An 8,167-nucleotide genomic window follows, 5' to 3' on the forward strand; every position below is an offset into this window, starting at 1 on the left:
TATAAAAATCTTAATCCTTCCAGTACTTATCAGCTGCTGTATGCTCCACAGGAAGCTGTGTAGTTTTCTCCAGTCTGACCACAGAGCTCTCTGCTGCCACCTCTGCCAGGAACTGTCCAGAGCAGGAGAGGTTTTTATGGGGATTTGCTCCTGTTCTGGACAGTTCCTGACACAGACACAGGTGTCACCAGAGAGCACTGTGGCCAGACTGGAAATAACTACACAACTTCCTGTGGCACATACAGCAGCTGATAAGTACTGGAAGGATTAAGATTTTTATATAGAAGTAATTTACAAATCTGTATAAAACTTTCTAGCACCAGTTGACTTGAAAAAAAAAAAATTTCCACCATAGTATCCCAGTCATACCTATATAATTATATACAGGGGATACCCCGATTATATACCATTTTGCCCTAAACTTTATGTTATATTTTTCAGGTACATAGTAGTTTTATTCTGTCGCTCTTGTGACAGTTTCCATTGGCGGTGTTAGCCCCTCCCACATATTTCGGCAGGAATGCGCTGCCCCTCAGATTCTAAATACCGTACGTGCTGATAAGTGATCAGATATAATAATATACACAATTCACTCTCGTCTCTTTACGGATTCCACAGTGAACGCTCAAAGCAAAGAAAAGAGAATATTCGGTATCGCGTTCACGTCGCGTTCCCTGGGAGAAGCCAATGTAAACTCCGAGGGGCCTTTTACTAAAGATATTCCTGAAGGTGAAACGTGTCAAATCCGGGCGTCCCCCGATGGCGAGCAGCTGGGGTGTGAGAAGGGAGCGCTGGAGGGTCTGTACGGGTGAAGTGCCCCTCTGCTCAACTATGACAAACATTTCCCCTGCTGGAGCGCAGGGGCCACGCCGGACGTCCACGAAATCTGAGGAACCTTCTGCAGGATTTTCTGTTGCACTTTCCACCACATTCCACACTTTGCTTTTAATGTTTCCAATGACAGCAGAGTCCGGTGTCCAGCGAATCAAGGGGAAAAAAAAATGTCACCTCGTATGGCGACCAGCGCAAAACGTGATTGGGCATCAAATTATCCCAACCACTGCGGGTCACAATAACCCCTTCCATACTCACTAATCCTTAAGTTTCTAAATCATTGTTTCCCAACCAGGGTGCCTCCAGCTGTTGCAAAACTACAACTCCCAGCATGCCCGGACAGCCGTTGGCTGTCCAGGCATGCTAAAAGTCGTAGTTTTGCAACAGCTGGAGGCACCCTGGTTGGGAAACACTAAACACTGCTATATACAGTCTTTGCCCTTGATCTGTATAGCAGTGTTTCCCAACCCGGGTCCCTCCAGCTGTTGCAAAACTACAACTCCCAGCACGGCCAAACAGCCAAAGGCTACAGCTAGAGTCACAATGGTTGAGAAACACACCTGTAACTGTTGATAAGTACTGGGAAGACTAAATGAATTCCTTCAGGGCATACAGCAGCTTATTAGTATTAGAAATACTACATGACTTTCTCTAAAGCATACAGCAGCTGATAAGTACTAGAAAGACTACATGACTTCCTGCAGGGCATACAGCAGCTTAAAAGTACTGGAAAGACTATATGTGTTCCTTCAGGGCATACAGCAGCTCATAAGTACTGAATAGACTACATGACTTTGTCCAGAGCATACAGAACCTGATAAGTACTGGAAAACCTATATGAGTTCCTTCATGGCATACAGCAGCTCATAAGTACTGAATAAACTGTAGAGAAAAGAAAAGAAAGGACTGACGGACGGCGCCTCGTGTATCTACCCTCAATAGATCGGGTGGTGGGTGGGGGGGCAACCCCACGGGGCTTATAGATGGTCGCTCACCTTGAGATCTATGCAAAAAAGCTTATCACCCACGATATAATCTGGGTACTGTAGTACGAGTCGCTGCTATGCCGATGGGTTGCAGGAGGAAACAAGTCGTCCTGGGAGTCAATATTAGAAGTAGAGCAGGAAACCCCCTCAGGTATGGCGCTACAGACTCTTGTAGACAGATGAGGCGGATGCCAAAGGTAATAGGAAAGTCCTCAGCAGGACATTTTATTAAAAAAACAATAAAATGGACAAGATTACGCGTTTCGGGAGGATCCCTCCCTTCCTCAGATCAGGATAAGGACAGTACAACAATAGCAGGTTTATATAGCCCAAAACAGCTCTCTGACCATGTGACCTCCTAGCATAGCAACGCGTCCAGGGCAACCAGCCCGGCTTCAGAGCTCACTGCTATTGACGCGCTTCTCACACAGGAAGTGCCTTGGTTACACTGTTCACATGCTGCGGCTGACAGCTTCCAGCCCACTGCGATTCTCCAGCAGTTGCTAGTCATGGTCCAACACATAACCTGACCTTATATTACCACAATTTGTAATTGTATTGCTTCCTAATGTATATTCATACTGTATATTATATGTAAGTGCTGTTTCTGTACTTTGATTTTCAAGTTTGGATTGTTACTCCTCCCATGTGTTTTTGGCGCCCATTTTTGGGCTATATAAACCTGCTATTGTTGTACTGTCCTTATCCTGATCTGAGGAAGGGAGGGATCCTCCCGAAACGCGTAATCTTGTCCATTTTATTGTTTTTTTAATAAATTGTCCTGCTGAGGACTTTCCTATTACCTTTGGCATCCGCCTCATCTGTCTACAAGAGTCTGCAGCGCCATACCTGAGGGTTTTTTCCTGCTCTACTTCTAATAAGTACTGAATAGACTACATGACTATGTTTGGAGCATACAGCACCTGATAAGTACTGGGAAGACTACATGATTTCCTTCAAGGCATACAGCAGCTGATAAGTACTGGAAAGACTACATGACTTCCTCCAGGGCATACAGCAGCTCATAAGTACTGAATAAACTACATGACTTCTTCCAGGGCATACAGCAGCTTATAAGTACTGGAAATACTACATGACTTTATCTAGAGCATACAGCACCTGATAAGTACTGGGAAGACTACATGATTTCCTTCAAGGCATACAGCATCTGATAAGTACTGGAAAGACTACATGACTTCCTCCAGGGCATACAGCAGCTCATAAGTACTGAATAGACTACATGACTTATTTCAGGGCATACAGCACCTGATAAGTACTGGAAAGACTACACAATTTCCTTCAGGGGATACGGCAGCTTTTAAGTACTGGAAATACTACATGACTTTCTCTAGAGCATACAGCAGCAGAAAAGTACTGAATAGACTACATGACTTCCTCCAGGGAATACAACAGCTGATAAGTACTGGAAAGACTGCATGACTTCTTCCAGAACATACAGCAGCAGATAAGTACTGGAAAGACTACATGACTTTCTCCAGGGCATGCAGCAGATTAAAAGTACTAGAAATACTTCATGACTTTCTCTAAAGCATACAGCAGCTGATAAGTATTGAATAGACTACATTACTTCCTCCAGGGCATACAGCAGCTGATAAGTACTGAATAGACTACATGACTTCACCCAGGGCATACAGCAGCTGATAAGTACTGGAAAGAATATATGAGTTCCTCCAGGGCATACAGCAGCTGATAAGTACTGAATAGACTACATGACTTCCTCCAGGGCATACAGCAGCTGAGAAGTACTGAATAGACTACATGACTTCCTCAGGGGCATACAGCAGCTGATCAGGTAAAACAATAGAAGTCATTTACAAATCCATATAACTTTCTGGCAGTGGTTGATTGGAAAAGAAAAGAAAACAAATCCCCTGAAGTACAAAAAAGCCTGAAAGAAACAGAAGTATATTTTACACAATCGAAAAGAAGGGTTTTTATAATAACAAAAAAGTAGAGTAAACAGAAGTTCCATCTGCAGACAGAATTACAAGATATTAGTGACAATTAGAAACGTAATATTTAAGTTTATATTACCAGTTATATAAAGCAAGTACAAGTCACCCCCCCCCCCTTCCTCCTCGAGTTTGGTTCAGTTCTCCTATTATTTCCCTTCCTCCTCGAGTTTGGTTCAGTTCTCCTATTATTTCCCTTCCTCCTCGAGTTTGGTTCAGTTCTCCTATTATTTCCCTTCCTCCTCGAGTTTGGTTCAGTTCTCCTATTATTTCCCTTCCTCCTCGAGTTTGGTTCAGTTCTTCTATTATTTCCCTTCCTCCATTCTTATGGATTTTACACTAATCTGTTTCTGGGGGGAGAATATTGGTATTCCCATCAATCTTCTGTCTCATTACAAGAACGGACGAAACTATAAAGTGCTGGAAAAGATGTTCCAGTGCTGAGACCTCCAGCGATCAGCTGGGATCTGTGAGGGAGTAAGGCTGCGTTCACACGGCTGTCTAGACCCGTCCCGTTCTTCTCCCGTCAAATATAAAATACGGACTTTTTAAAAAAAACTGACAATAACGGATGCAAACGGATGTTATAAATTGTTTTTGTTCTGAGCATGCTCAGAAGTAAAAACGGATCGAAAAACGGATTGAAACGGATGACATTAAAGGCTCATCCGTTTTCCATAGACTTCAATGTTATATTTACTGTATCCGTTTTTTCTTCAGTTTTTTTGACGAAAGAAAAAAATACTGCATGTGCCGTTTTTTTTTTTTTAAACGGAAATGGGTGCAGACGGGTACAAACGGATGTAAACGGATTGTAAAAAAAAATCCCATTGACATGAATGGGATTTTTTAAAACCGTTTTTAATCCGTTTACAGCCTGCAAGAACGGAACCGAAATGGGGATAAAAAAACGGGGACAGACGTCAGTGTGAACGCATCCTAAGTGAGTGTTTCCCAGCTAGGGTGCCTCCAGCTGTTGCAAAACTACAACTCCCAGCAGGCCCGGACAGCCGTTGGCAGCTGGAGGCACCCTGGATGGGAAAAACTGGAGTAAGTGTTCAATTTATCTACAGCACCACCACAGGGGAGATGAGGTATTACACCATTATCACTAACATCAATAACATGTCAGGTCCTCTAGGTGGGGAGACCCTCAACGAAGAAAGACCCCAATATTAAGCCTAAATTTCCTAATCTGCAGGATAACAAGGTGGGACAGAGGACAAGCCCCCAGCCTCCATCTTCTGTAGAGTTTCCCACGTGTCTCAGTTCGGGGGGAAATAACAAGGAATTAACTGTGAGATTTATAGATATTTCCGGTAATTAGAAGCATCTGCAATAACAGCGGAAAACATGGCGGCCAAGATTATCCGGAGATCTGCGCAACCCCCACCCCCCTCCATCAGACTACAGCTGAGCTGAGGTGGTCATGAGAGTTATCACTGTGTTATCTGTGGTGTTACATAGGACTGCAGGTCACATCTATACATTATCTGTACTCAGAGAGTTATCACTGTTATCTGTGGTGTTACATAGGACTGCAGGTCACATCTATACATTATCTGTACTCAGAGAGTTATAACTGTTATCTGTGGTGTTACATAGGACTGCAGGTCACATCTATACATTATCTGTACTCAGAGAGTTATCACTGTGTTATATCTGGTGTTACATAGGACTGCAGGGCACATCTATACATTATCTGTACTCAGAGTTATCACTGTTATCTGTGGTGTTACATAGGACTGCAGGTCACATCTATACATTATCTGTACTCAGAGAGTTATCACTGTTATCTGTGGTGTTACATAGGACTGCAGGTAATATCTATACATTATCTGTACTCAGAGAGTTATCACTGTGTTATCTGTGGTGTTACATAGGACTGCAGGTCACATCTATACATTATCTGTACTCAGAGAGATATCACTGTGTTATCTGTGGTGTTACATAGGACTGCAGGTCACATCTATATATTATCTGTACTCAGAGAGTTATCACTGTGTTATCTGTGGTGTTACATAGGACTGCAGGTCACATCTACTACATTATCTGTACTCAGAGAGTTATCACTGTGTTATCTGTGGTGTTACATAGGACTGCAGGTCACATCTATACATTATCTGTACTCAGAGAGTTATCACTGTGTTATCTGTGGTGTTACATAGGACTGCAGGTCACATCTAATACATTATCTGTACTCAGAGAGTTATCACTGTTATCTGTGGTGTTACATAGGACTGCAGGTCACATCTAGTACATTATCTGTACTCAGAGAGTTATCACTGTGTTATATCTGGTGTTACATAGGACTGCAGGTCACATCTATACATTATCTGTACTCAGAGAGTTATCACTGTGTTATCTGTGGTGTTACATAGGACTGCAGGTCACATCCATACATTATCTGTACTCAGAGAGTTATCACTGTTATCTGTGGTGTTACATAGGACTGCAGGTCACATCTACTACATTATCTGTACTCAGAGAGTTATCACTGTTATCTGTGGTGTTACATAGGACTGCAGGTCACATCTACTACATTATCTGTACTCAGAGAGTTATCACTGTTATCTGTGGTGTTACATAGGACTGCAGGTCACATCTATACATTATCTGTACTCAGAGAGTTATCACTGTGTTATCTGTGGTGTTACATAGGACTGCAGGTCACATCTACTACATTATCTGTACTCAGAGAGTTATCACTGTGTTATCTGTGGTGTTACATAGGACTGCAGGTCATATCTACTACATTATCTGTACTCAGAGAGTTATCACTGTTATCTGTGGTGTTACATAGGACTGCAGGTCACATCTATACATTATCTGTACTCAGAGAGTTATCACTGTGTTATCTGTGGTGTTACATAGGACTGCAGGTCACATCTATACATTATCTGTACTCAGAGAGTTATCACTGTGTTATCTGTGGTGTTACATAGGACTGCAGGTCACATCTACTACATTATCTGTACTCAGAGAGTTATCACTGTGTTATCTGTGGTGTTACATAGGACTGCAGGTCACATCTACTACATTATCTGTACTCAGAGAGTTATCACTGTGTTATCTGTGGTGTTACATAGGACTGCAGGTCACATCTATACATTATCTGTACTCAGAGAGTTATCACTGTGTTATCTGTGGTGTTACATAGGACTGCAGGTCACATCTACTACATTATCTGTACTCAGAGAGTTATCACTGTTATCTGTGGTGTTACATAGGACTGCAGGTCACATCTATACATTATCTGTACTCAGAGAGTTATCACTGTGTTATCTGTGGTGTTACATAGGACTGCAGGTCACATCTATACATTATCTGTACTCAGAGAGTTATCACTGTTATCTGTGGTGTTACATAGGACTGCAGGTCACATCTATACATTATCTGTACTCAGAGAGTTATCACTGTGTTATCTGTGGTGTTACATAGGACTGCAGGTCACATCTATACATTATCTGTACTCAGAGAGTTATCACTGTGTTATCTGTGGTGTTACATAGGACTGCAGGTCACATCTATACATTATCTGTACTCAGAGAGTTATCACTGTTATCTGTGGTGTTACATAGGACTGCAGGTCACATCTATACATTATCTGTACTCAGAGAGTTATCACTGTGTTATCTGTGGTGTTACATAGGACTGCAGGTCACATCTATACATTATCTGTACTCAGAGAGTTATCACTGTTATCTGTGGTGTTACATAGGACTGCAGGTCACATCTATACATTATCTGTACTCAGAGAGTTATCACTGTGTTATCTGTGGTGTTACATAGGACTGCAGGTCACATCTATACATTATCTGTACTCAGAGAGTTATCACTGTTATCTGTGGTGTTACATAGGACTGCAGGTCACATCTATACATTATCTGTACTCAGAGAGTTATCACTGTGTTATCTGTGGTGTTACATAGGACTGCAGGTCACATCTATACATTATCTGTACTCAGAGAGATATCACTGTTATCTGTGGTGTTACATAGGACTGCAGGTCACATCTATACATTATCTGTACTCAGAGAGTTATCACTGTGTTATCTGTGGTGTTACATAGGACTGCAGGTCACATCTATACATTATCTGTACTCAGAGAGTTATCACTGTGTTATCTGTGGTGTTACATAGGACTGCAGGTCACATCTACTATATTATCTGTACTCAGAGAGTTATCATTGTGTTATCTGTGGTGTTACATAGGACTGCAGGTTACATCTATACATTATCTGTACTCAGAGAGTTATCACTGTGTTATCTGTGGTGTTACATAGGACTGCAGGTCACATCTATACATTATCTGTACTCAGAGAGTTATCACTGTGTTATCTGTGGTGTTACATAGGACTGCAGGTCACATCT

At 42.1% G+C, this 8,167-nt stretch overlaps 1 protein-coding gene across 5 annotated transcripts in view; it reads right to left on the bottom strand.

Annotated features, from left to right (window-relative positions):
• Window positions 1-8,167, bottom strand: part of DAAM2 (dishevelled associated activator of morphogenesis 2) — a 314,170-nt gene that overhangs the window by 36,167 nt on the left and 269,836 nt on the right. The gene's annotated exons all lie outside the window — the stretch shown is intronic.

The sequence above is a fragment of the Hyla sarda genome, chromosome 3 (genome assembly GCF_029499605.1).
Source record: "Hyla sarda isolate aHylSar1 chromosome 3, aHylSar1.hap1, whole genome shotgun sequence".
Taxonomy (NCBI): Eukaryota; Metazoa; Chordata; class Amphibia; order Anura; family Hylidae; genus Hyla; species Hyla sarda.